Below are 12,740 nucleotides of genomic sequence, written 5' to 3' on the forward strand. Positions count from 1 at the left end.
AAAAGTTTACAAGGTCACTTTTTGGACAAGTTATGTAGGGACATTTGGTATACATAGGCATTAGGAATTTTGTATAAAACTCCCTTGTGGGATTTTAATGAAATTTTATTCACAAACAGGTTAAAATGTGAAATGTCTTCCTTAAAAGCAAAGTTATAGTAAAATGGTAGGGAAGAAACAAAGCAGTCTTAGACAACCCTTTTGCAGTTGTATCCAAGTGACAAATGCAGAAAACCTCCAGGGTTGCCAAAAAAACTGTTTGAGTTTGCCAAGGAGTTATTGCTGTTGCTACAGTTATAAAAACACATTCTGGAGTTTGTTGTCCTTATTCACTATGTTTGTCCTGTGAAACTGATAGTATGTATGTCTTTTAAAGTAACTTTTTGTTACGTAATACAACCATTGTTTTATATAGCTTTAACCAAAATATATAGGACATCAGGGGAAAGAAACATTTTTATAGGGTACTTTTTAAATGTTTGGAAGGTAGAATCTGGAATTGTATAAAACATTATTCAAAATGTTTATCAGTTCTGTTGAAAGATAAGCAATGCTTCCTTTTTGAATCATGTGTTATGTGCACGTCTAATAAGACAAGCTTAGTTTTTTTAAAAAAGTCAGCATCTTTCTTATTGCTTTATTTTAACAAAACAATCTTGAAAAAAAATTTTTGTGGTCTAGGTTTCTGTTTTCATTTTCAGGTGTACTCTCAGATGCTAGCAACTAAGTCTTACATGGTGCCCTACTGAAACTTAGTTTGTGTAACAGAATTATTGGCTACTGATCTACACAATCCAGAAGCTACTCATTACCTAAAAACTGAATTAAATGCATAGTCCCTAGGCAAATATGAGATGAGAATATATATTCTTGGGAACAAACCCATTTTTGTGGGGTGGATGGGAAGAAGGGGTCCTGGGGATAGGGGATGTGACGTACCGATGTCTGCCATGATTGCAAATGAAAGTTATATTGAATCAGCCTAAGTTTAAGATTCATTTTAATTTTTTTCTCTTTTAAAATAAATTTCACATTCTTTGTTTTAACTAGTCAGTAATTCTGTAGTGACAAACTTTCCTCACTGTCATATCCCTGCCCAAGTAATAACAAGTGATAACGGTGGTTGGAGTATTTCCATTGAATTATCTGATTCCATGAGAGCCTCTCCATACATTTACATGACAGAGAGAAATTTACATAGAAGTCACAGATAGCAAATGAAATGTTTATCCTCACTATGGCTTCAGGCTGGGAATTTTGCTTTCTTGTTGGTATAGCAAAGGAGATTTAGATGCTGGCAGCATAAGCCAAAGGTAGGAAAGAGTTTATTGTTTCAAATATCTGAAAAACACTGTATATTGTCCTAATTCTATTTTTATCATATCTCATGACAAAATAGACGAAATAATAAGTTGTTCCTCTCCAAAGCTAAGTCCAGTAGAAGTTTCTTTATTGCTGGTTACCAGGGTATCTCTGGAAAGAATGGCTGGGCTTTAGCTTTTCTACTTTCCTTTTTTGTTGTATTGGAAGGCAAAAATGTGATACTTCGTTCAACTAAAATATACATAATTTTTCTTGGAAAACACACACACATATAATGTGGAACTATTAATGACTCTAAAATAAGAAATTGTTGCTCACGTACCAAATGTTGTTATATAAAAGTTTGAGCAGAACTCCTCAATTTTGTTATTTTATCACCAAAGGGTGATTAATAGTACTATAAATACCTTTTAACAATTTCAGTGGCTAACCATTACCACAAACTTCCATGTGTCACTTATATTTAGTGTTTTGTGACTCATATTATTATGAATACATATCCATTGTACATATTATAAAACTGTAGCATTTTATTATTACTTTGTAATTTTAGTGGGATCTAATGCCAAAATGTCATAGGAATGAAAAGTTGGTTGGTTTTTATGAATAAGAATTTCAAAATAATGAATGAAGACTTATTTGTTCACCAAAATATACACTGCAATTAATATGAGTCTACAGTCTTAGTGTTTCATAGTACTTGATAAGCTTAGCAACTGGAAACATGCTGGGATCGTATTGAAAATCTAATAACAACCTGATAGCATTTTATACTAGCTTACACATGTTGTCAAAGGGGGATATTAGGTAATGCTTGTCTTTGCATCTGCGAATACTATTTAACATGAGTTGCACTATTTGCCACTTATGTTAAAGAAAAGGGTAGAATATCTTTGTTAAAAATTTTAACCATTTAATATGAAAGTAACACTTAACTTCTATGATTCTCTCACAGCCGACTTCTTTTTCCAGTTACCTAAGAGTTTAACCAACCTTTCATAATAGAGTTGGTGTAGACTTTCTTTTAGAATTAAAACAAGATAATTGAAAATGTTTCAAAAGCTATAGTTGCAAGGCAAAGTATTTGGTGTTAATAGATCATGGTGGCTTGTACTTTATCATGCATAACATATTTTTAGAAGACCAAAAGAGATACTATGTGGTTTTCATTTTAAAATATAGTTTTGATGGAGAACTATTTTATAACATTTGAAAGAAAATACAGATTTTCTTAAAAATCTGTTTTAATGGCTCAAGTCACAAGAACAATATTCGGTTGCTTTGTTATATTCAACTGAATTTCTTCTAAATGTTTAAAAGTGGTGGCCAGATTTGAGGTGTGACATGGTAGAGAGAATATTTCTAGCAGACTAGTATTTATCTTTTCAGGTATTTTTCATTTACACTTTTTCAGGTTCTTGTACTACAGACAGCTTAGATAGTAGCATATCTAGTGCAAAATGGAAAGAAGAAAATCACATCTGACAAGCTTGAGTACCGATTGTAGTAGTGATTTCACTTTCATGTATAGATATCTGAATATATCTTTGAAACTTGTTTACATATTCTGTTCATTACATGAAGCACTAATTGAATAGGTCCAATCAGTAGGTACATTGATTAATGACATTGATGAATAATATATAAAGATTGTGATGCAAATGGGAGCTGATATTAAACTAAGCGTTACTAGATGTTCCTTCTTTACGTTCTTACTATGTATCCCAGAAAAACATAACTAATAATAACAGCTGAAGACAGCCTCTCATTTTAGTTTGTCTTATTTATCTGTATCTACTCCTGGCACTTCTAGACTTGATATACCCATAGCGTTCAGTAATGAGAAAAGTTAGCCAAAGAGAATATGTAATGCTTTCAATTTCATGAAACTAATTTCCAGATTATTAAAAAGAGTAAGTTCACACACACATATGTACACACACACACACACAAATACATTTGCATACACATACATGCACACTTCCATAATCTGTAATTTTAAAACTTTTTGTAAAATACATTATCAATTTTCTAGCCTATGACAAATCTACTTAATTTAGTTTAGGTATGAAAATTGGTCGCATTATTGTTCTTGTTACATTTACAGCCATGAGACAGACTTGTGGTTCTTCAACAGCTGTGCAGAGCAGAGACGTAAATTTAAGGTAAATGCCATTGCTTTGCTATCTTAGATGAATATTAGTATATAGCGTTGTAATCACTTCCTTCGTTGTAGGTTAATATCTTATATAAGGTTCTCTTTTCCAATAGGTAATTAATTATTTTTTTCATAATTCTGTTTTAAATAGTTCGAGAATGGAATAGTAAAAAGCAAAAGTGAATTAATTAAACCTAGGGGTCTTATTCTGACTCTGCCACAAACTAGTTATATAAGCTTGAGGAAGTCACTCAACATCTTTAAAATAAAAACATTGGGATACCTGATGGGCAAAATATAATATTCTGTGGTTAAAAATTTATTTCACTTTTTTTTTTTGAACTAAGTGATAGGCATCGTAATGTTTCAGGAAAAGCTGTATCTTGGATGTTAGCTTATGCATTAAGGATTATGTTTGCCTATTCATTTGTTTTCAGTTACAAAGCACTTTATTAACATACCATAGCCAAAAATAATGCTTTGGAATCAAAATATCAAATCCCATATGTTTGAAAACCATGGTGCAAGTATCATTTTATATAACATCTAAGGAAGTTTTGTTTAATGCCTTGAAATAATTTTATAAATTGCTTTTAGGGAAAATCTAAGCTACACAAGGAGTTATTTTACCATGTATTTATTTAATAAACTACATTAAAATATGTTGTGATATAATACAATTTAACAAATTTCTACCATCCTCTACTTCACTCCAAATTGTTAAATTTAGCATCGTCCAACAAAACAAGAAATTCTGCAGTAAACTAATCAGCATTTCTAAAATTTCATGTTCCAGGGAAAATAATCAAAAATAAAGTACAGAGTGTATAAATAATGAAATATTTATCCTGGGTTAAAATACTAACTCTGTGGGTAATAGAATTGGACACTGATAAATGTGTTTTAGGAAATTATTAATGTCCATTCATGCAGTGGTAAAGAATGAAATTGAATATTTCCTTTTCAACATTAATATTTGATTTCTAGTTATAAGAATTAGAGAGAAACTAAAACACATTTTGTTCCAAATACTGAAACAACATAAGCAAGAAATCTGCAATATGGGTTTGAGTAGGGCAATCTACTGTGATGCAGAAAACTTAGAAAGAATTTTTTTTTTTTTTTTTTTTTTTGCGGTACGCGGACCTCTCACTGCTGTGGCCTCTCCCTTTGCGGAGCACAGGCTCCGGACGTGCAGGCTCAGCGGCCATGGCTCACGGGCCCAGCCACTCCGCGGCACGTGGGATCCTCCCAGACCGGGGCACGAACCCGTGTCCCCTGCATCGGCAGGCGGACTCTCAACCACTGCGCCACCAGGGAAGCCCAGAAAGAATTTTTAGAAGTTGTTTTTTGCTATCTGTATTTTCTGTATATCAGAAAAATAAGCAGTATTATATTTTTATATCATAAATTTTAAAAAGAGCTTAATTTAAAAACTACTAAAAAGGACAGACTATGCCTTGTGTGGTCCTCATTTTCCCATTCCAGTAAAGAACATTTCTTAAAAGGCAGCGTGAAATAGACAGTCTTGTAGGAATGTTACAGAATAAAATCATTCTTAAAATATTATGATGTTGCCACCTGCAGCCAGATGCACAGGGCTGACGCCCTGTGGAGGAGGCTCTGGGACATCCAGTCCATCGCTGCTAAGTGTGCTGCGTGGAAAACTTGTGAACAATCCACTCATGGCATGGAGGACAAAGAACATATGTTTTGGGGTCTGAAGCCTATCTTTGCCCTCAATTAGTAGAACCTTGGGTAGAGTAACTTGATCTCTTGAAGCCTGTTTCCTTACCTCTAAAATAGGAATAAGGATACCCACCTTGCCAGATTGTTGTGAAGACTAAAAAGAGTGCTATATAAAGTGACTAGCATGAATCCTTGCACTTATAATAAATTAATAAATAATTTCTGTTACGCTCAGCTCCAGGAAATTTATAATTAATCCAAGGCTATGATAAATATTCTATAATATGTTACCTTCTACTTGGTCATAATTGTCACAATTCACTATTCACTCTGATATGAAGTGTGCCTAATTTATGAGAAAGCAACAGTGAGTGTTTTAGGTACTACTAGAGTATGTCCCCCTGTTATAGGCCTGTTATAGGCCTCCACACCATGCCACATATAAACTTATAATGTTTGTCTTCCCTGCTAGACTGTGAGCTCTACGACAGCAGGGATCATGCATGTCCTACTCATCTTCCAGTGCCTACCACAGTGCCTGGTGAATAATAGAGTTCAGTAAATACCTGCTGGAACAATGAATGGGGGGGAGATTGTGTTGAGTGGAGAGTGTGAGGAAGTTGGAGGGGGGAAAAGCTTCATTCATTCAGTGAAAACTGAGTATTTATGTGTAATATCCTCAGGGACTTATGATTTGGTTGAGGAGATAGTAATACTTGCACACAAATATCAGGGCACAGTGGATGTGCTATGGGAATCAGAAAAGCAGAAAGTGCTATAAGTATTTTACCTTATTTTACTGAGTATAGTTGACTTACAATATTGTATTAGTTTCAGATGTGCAACATAGTAATTTGATTTTTTTTAGAGATTACACACCATACAAAGTTATTTTATAAAGTATCGACAATGTTCTCTGTGCTGTGCATTACATGCCTGTAACTTACTTATTTTATAACTGGTGGTTTGTACCTCTTAATCCCAGTCACCTCTTTTAGCCTTTGTCCTACCCCTCTTCCCTCTGGTAACCACTAGTTTGTTCTCTGTACCTGTGAGGCTGTTGTGTTATATTTATCTGTTTTGTTTTTTAGATTTCACATGTAAGTGAAAATATACAGTACTTGTCTTTCTCTTCTGACTTATTTCACTAAGTGTAATACCCTCCAGGTCCATCCATGTTGTCACACATGGCAAAATTTCATTCTCTTTATGGCTAATATAATCACATCTTCTTGATCTGTTCATCTATCAATGGACATTTAGGTTGTTTCCATAGCTTGGCTATTATAAATAATGCTGCTATGAACATTGTGGTGCATATAACCTTTTGAATTCATGTTTTCTTTTTTTCTTTTTTCTTTTGGATAAATACCCAGGAATGGAATTGCTGAATTGTGTGGTAGTTCTGTTTTTAATTTTATTTTATTTTTATTTTTTTTTCGGTACGCGGGCCTCCCACCGCTGCGGCCTCTCCCGTTGCGGAGCACAGGCTCCGGACGCGCAGGCCCAGCGGCCACGGCTCACGGGCCCAGCCGCTCCACGCCACGCGGGATCCTCCCGGACCGGGGCAAAAACCCGCGCCCCCTGCATCGGCAGGAGGACTCTCAACCACTGCACCACCAGGGAAGCCCTCTATTTTTAATTTTTTGAGGAGCCTCCATCCTGTTCATAGTGGGTGCCCCGATTTACATTCCCACTGACAGTGTATGAGGATTGCCTTTTCTCCACATCCTCACCAACACTTACTATTTCTTGTCTTCTTGATAACCATTCTGACAAGTGTAAGATGATATCTCATTGTGGTTTTTTTTTTTTTTTGCGGTACGCGGGCCTCTCACTGTTGTGGCCTCTCCCGTTGCAGAGCACAGGCTCCGGACACGCAGGCTCAGCGGCCATGGCTCACGGGCCCAGCCGCTCCGCGGCATGTGGGATCTTCCCAGACCCGGGCAGGAACCCGGGTCCCCTGCATCGGCAGGCGGACCCTCAACCACTGCGCCACCATGGAAGCCCCTCATTGTGGTTTTGATTTTCATTTTCCTGATGATTAGTGATGTTGACGCTATATGCATTTTAAAAAGAAAATTATTAATTCAGGTTCAAGTGATCAGGGAAGGCTTTGTGGAGAGGTAGCATTTATGTTAGGCTTAAAGAAAGGGAATTTGGTAGATAGAGAAAGTAAAGGACAATTTTTGATGGAGACATTTTCAAAAGATGTCATCAAAGATGTAGAGATGGGAAGTGGTGAGGTCTGGTTAGGCAAGAGTAAGTAGTTTGTTTTGACCAGCATAGAGATGTCGCACTAAAGAAATAACGAATGTACTGGAGGGCTAGAAGTATACATAGCCAATTGTATACAGCCTGAAATGTCAAGCTAATGAGTCTGTACTTTATGATTTAGGCAGCAGAGGTTGTTAAAGGTTTTTGATGAGGAAGTGACACAATGAAAGCAGTGTATTGTGGAGATCTAGTCAACAGTGGTGCATCTGGAGGATGCTTTGGGGGAAGGGAGTTGTGAGAGATCTGGAATAAGGTAATCTTTAAAAAATTTTTGAGGCTGGCATTTCATGAATTGAGCTTAGAAATGTTGAGTTTGAGGTGATGGCATGAAAGTAAATGGAATTAGCAAGCTTTTAGAAAATTAGAGTTTGACAGAGAGGTCAGAGTTAGAGACAAATATTTGTGAAATAATCCAGAAGTGATGGATGAATCCACGAAAGTGGAGGAGATTTCTGAGAAAGATAATCTAAAGAGGAGCTCACTAACATCGACAATTTTTAAAGCAAGAGGAAAAAGAAGCAGAAGAAATTAAAGAGGGGAAAAGAAGAATCAAATTAGCTTTTACTCTATTCAATAAGGTCAAGGAAAGGGAGAGTTTTTACAACACAGAGCTTGTCAACCACATCAAACAGTGACCATGAGGATGAGCATTTTCATACATGCACTGTTGAACTGCAACACTGATAATTTCTAACCCTCCTCTTTTTTTTATCATTTGCTAATAACTCAAGATTTCCAATACTAATATTATCAGTAATGAATGGAAAAAAACTTACTTTAATATAAATGTTAAATAGAAGGTAGATAATAAATGTACTTTTACTTCCCTGATTGCTGTGTTTCCAATCATATAAGCAAATGTATATTGCATATATAGTACTGAGTTCCCACAAATTAAATCTGGGAGAAAACTGCTTTCTAGGAGGTCACATTTTCTCTTTTCTTAGCTACCCAAGCACTTGCCTCTTCCTGTAGTCCATTAGGATTTTAAGTATATATTCCCTTGACTTCTCTTCCTTAACTAAAGTAAGAGGAAGAAAGAAATAGAACATTAATATTGTTAGGGGAGCTCTCCATAGGATTTAAGACTTAGGCTGTGAATTTTACCTTAAGATGTTTGGAGGTGTTGTACAAGCTAAATTGAATGACAAAGTGAAGAACAGTGTCAGTACATGATTAAAAACAAAAAGTGAAATTATTTTGAAATTCACTTACATTTAAGATTCATTGTGTTTCCCCTGTGGATTCTATTCATATCTATAATCCTGCATTCTCCATTTCTACTTGGTTTTCTTAAAATTTCTCTACCACCTTCACCTTTTCCACTGTAGTTTTTCTTCCTTTGCCATTCCGTTCTTTCCTCTCATCATGTAATCTTTTCCATTTAACTTAATCTCTGTCCCTTCAGGCCCCATACTGAGAAAAGAATAACTTTAAGTGCCTTAATTATTTAATTCTATCTTGAACCTAAAAGGTATTCTAGCAGATCATTTTACTAACAAAATAGTAAAACTATGTGACTTCTTAAAATCCAGTATCCAATATTTTAGTTCTGATCTTGCCCCAAGAATAGTTTCTTTTATGCTATTTTAAATTGTAGTTTTAGTATGCAAGCAGCTTTACCCTTGAATATCTCAGATACTTAGGAGGACCTGGAGCATTTCATGTAGTGCGAGAAATCTCCTGTTACTGATGACACGTATAGGTGGCTCTTTCAAAGTCAGCCATCAGAATGGTTTTATCCTTCCTTCCTTAAATCCTTTTGCCAGACTTCCCAGAAAACTTATTAAGAAATTCAAACTAGAATTGCTTGGGATGGTTGTATTAAATGGCAGTTTTCCTAAACAGATCTTAGGGTGTGCATGATAATTTTAATAACAGTGAATTTGGAAGCACGGCATTTGAAATGATCAAACAAAAGTGTAATGAATTGTTCTTTCAAAACTATTTGTCACTGTACCTTACTATGAAAAGCATATAAGCTCATTATAAGAATCTAATATGATTTTTAAGTTAAATTATGGTTGGTCACTAAGTTATTTTTCCCAAAGGCACTTAATAAAGGTTAATAAATTGCTATAGTGTAGTAGATATTTTACGATGAAAATTATGTTTTCTGATTAGGTGAGGATGAAACCTCATGAGGATTATAGTAGACCCTTGACATTCACAGGGTATGCAGCCTGAGATCTTCATGAACCCTCAAATTCAAGAAATTTCCAGTTCAAGAACACGAGAGGTCTGTGCAGTCTTTCTTCCAAAGACTGTCCTTACTCTGAATCAAATCACCATCGTCACGTGCAGAGTGTGACACAAGTTAACTTGCCAACTTTCAGTAAAATTTACCTCTTGATTAATGTCAGTTTTTTTTTTTTAATGAAACAGTTTTTTCCACATCACAGGTTTTTCTACATCAGTGAGAACAGGTAGAGAACAGCAAAGCTATATTTATGATGGAAGGATCCACAGGGGTGGAGGAGTTAGGTTGTGTGTGTGGGAGTCAGCATTCTAAAGACTAGATCAGCCCCCCCAGCATGCTTGATTTAGTTTCACGGCTTGACAAATTCCACAGGTGTAATGTCTTGGAACTTTGGGGTAATTGGAAAATAATCAGACCAATCCTCAACATCTGTGAATTTTAGGATCTTGCAATCTAGCATCAATGAGGAGAATCTAAAGTGAACAAACAAGTTCCCCGTACTTTCTCTGCTGATATCTTATTTGAAGAATTGAGAGAGGCACTCAAGATTAATGTTAATATTTTCATCCTTCTTACTTGTAAATATCCAATAACATCAGTAGATAATCTGGGCTACTCCTTCACAGTAAAAGTTGCCTGGGACGTTTTTGAAAGGCATGGGGGAAGGCTGTGTCTTGGGTATGAAGAGACCCCCATAGAAGTTCAGTAATGAGTAGAGGCCTTATTTTAGTAACCATTGACTGTCGACTGGTTTGGCCCCGACATTCTGAGCTTGGTATTTTATCCCTCAAATTAGGGAGCCTCTGTTTAGATTCAGTTCACAGTTGAAGGTCTTGAACCACATCCAGCTTGGCTAAAAGTATTTGGTGGTTATTTAAAAAGAAAGGATTTGTTTGATCATGCCGATTTTTATAGTTCTATCATCATATGCATAAAACCTGCAGGACCTAGTAGTTAAGCATCTTGATAACACAAAACAAACAGACAGTTCCTTTGCACAGCATATAAATTCTTAACGCTTCTAATGCTAACACTTGCATTGCTGTAAAAGCTGCCACTTTGATATCTTCTACTGCTGGTGCTACTGCACATTCTCAAGTGACAAACCAAGGAACACGTTGAACATTATGATGTGCTGACGTGAGGAAAATTTGTTGTCTCACAGAAAAACTGGAGTAAATTCTTCAATAAGATATCCTTGTAAAAACAAACAAAAAACCTCAAAAGAGAAAATCATTCTCTCTATTCCACCTTCTTCCCATAGAACCAAGCATGTGATAGACATTTTTGTTTTATAAATTTATTTATTTATTATTATTATTCTTTTGGCTCTGTTGGGCCTTTGTTGCTGTGCACAGGCTTTCTCTAGTTGCGGCGAGCGGGGGCTACTCTTCATTCCGGTGCGCAGGCTTCTCATTGCCGTGGCTTCTCCTGTTGCAGAGCGTGGGCTCTAGGCACGTGAGCTTCAGTAGTTGTGGCGCATGGGCTTAATTGCTCTGTGGCATGTGGGATCTTCCTGGGCCAGAGATCGAAGCTGTGTCCCCTTTATTGGCAGGTGGATTCTTAACCACTGAGCCACCAGGGAAACCCCTAGACATTTAAAACATATCCGTTAGTGATTAAAATACGTTTAGAGTTCTCGTTTCTCAAAAACGTGGGCATCGTTCAAACGTTTTCTTTTATTCCAGGAGAATTTATTTCCCTTAATCAATGACCATCGCCACTCCCCTACATAGTCTTAGAGTTCACTTAGGCTAACGGTAGTTTTCAAATCTAAAAAATGACTTGAAAATCTTTTAAAAATGGAGAATATTGGGTTCATCCAAGAATATCGAGTTAAAATTTGAGGGGATGGGATCTTAGAAAATCAAAATATTTTAAACTCTCCCAGGAGATTCTAATGCAGCTGGTCTATAGTATGTAGGAACCCTGCAACGCTTCTGCAACAGGAAAGTGGTTCCCTGTAATAAAAAGTACTGCGTCTGAATTCTTATTAATATACTGTCATGTTTCGTCTCAGGGACTCAGTTTTCCAACCTACACAATTAAATGGCTGTAAACTAGTGATATCTCAGTTTCCTTCCAGACTCAGCAGTCTTTTAATCTCAGTCCTGTGTTTTGTTTTGTTTGTTTGTTTTCTTATATATGTCTTTAAATCTGAGCTAACTAAAAAGGTCCCTGGGCGGGTTTCTTGAGCTACCTCTCTCTGTTCATTCTTTCCAGGGGCATTTCCAACAACATTGTGAGAATTTTATTTTTACTATCCTTAGTTCTCATGTAAAATTATAAGATCTTATCTTTGACTTTTTAAAAAATAATATCTGCGTTCTAAAGTCCTCAGTATATGTCTGCTATGCCCAATTGGCCTTCCTTTAGGAATTAGAAACCTTAAGGAAAAAAAACTCATTGTGTTCAAGGATAGCTGTCCCGTGTAGTGGTCCTGCATGCTGATCTCATTGTCCACAACCCAGTTTTTACAAATTATATGAGCAGCAGTGTCAAAGTACTTATGGTTCCTCCAAAATTGCTTCATGTCTCCATACAGGTGACCTTGCCCTTCTCTTTTGTCAATATGCCCTTCTCTGCCTTTCCATCTGGAAAACTTCTGTGAAGCTTTTAAATCATCACTGTCAGGTACTCTATGAAGCCCCCTTTGAAACCCTCACCTGCCACACACACACACAGTGTAGAATTAATTATTCCTATCTATGTATTATTTCTGTGTCTTAGGTATACTTCTGTTCTTGCATGTATCACACTGAATCATATTTACTATAAGTTCCTTGAAGGCCAGAACTATCTCATTCATCTTCACATTTTCACATTTCCAGTGTCTGGTACATAGTATGTTGTGGGTTTTTTTGTTTGTTTGTTTGTTTGTTTTGGCCGCACTGGGTCTTTGTTGTTGCACGCAGGCTTTTCTCTAGTTGTGGCGAGCGGGGGCTACTCCTCCTTGCGGTGCGCGGGCTTCTCATTGTGGTGGCTTCTCTTGTTGCGGAGCACGGGCTCCAGGCACGTGGGCTCAGCAGTTGTGGCACACGGGCTTAGTTGCTCCGCGGCATGTGGGATCTTCCCGGACCAGGGCTCGAACCC

At 36.5% G+C, this 12,740-nt stretch overlaps 1 protein-coding gene across 1 annotated transcript in view; it reads left to right on the forward strand.

Moving 5' to 3' along the window:
- FOXP2 (forkhead box P2) overlaps nt 1-12,740 on the forward strand; it is a 254,646-nt gene that overhangs the window by 103,332 nt on the left and 138,574 nt on the right. The window lies entirely within an intron of this gene.

This window comes from Monodon monoceros, unplaced genomic scaffold (genome assembly GCF_005190385.1).
Source record: "Monodon monoceros isolate NGI ecotype Baffin Bay Population unplaced genomic scaffold, NGI_Narwhal_1 Super_Scaffold_2, whole genome shotgun sequence".
NCBI lineage: Eukaryota > Metazoa > Chordata > Mammalia > Artiodactyla > Monodontidae > Monodon > Monodon monoceros.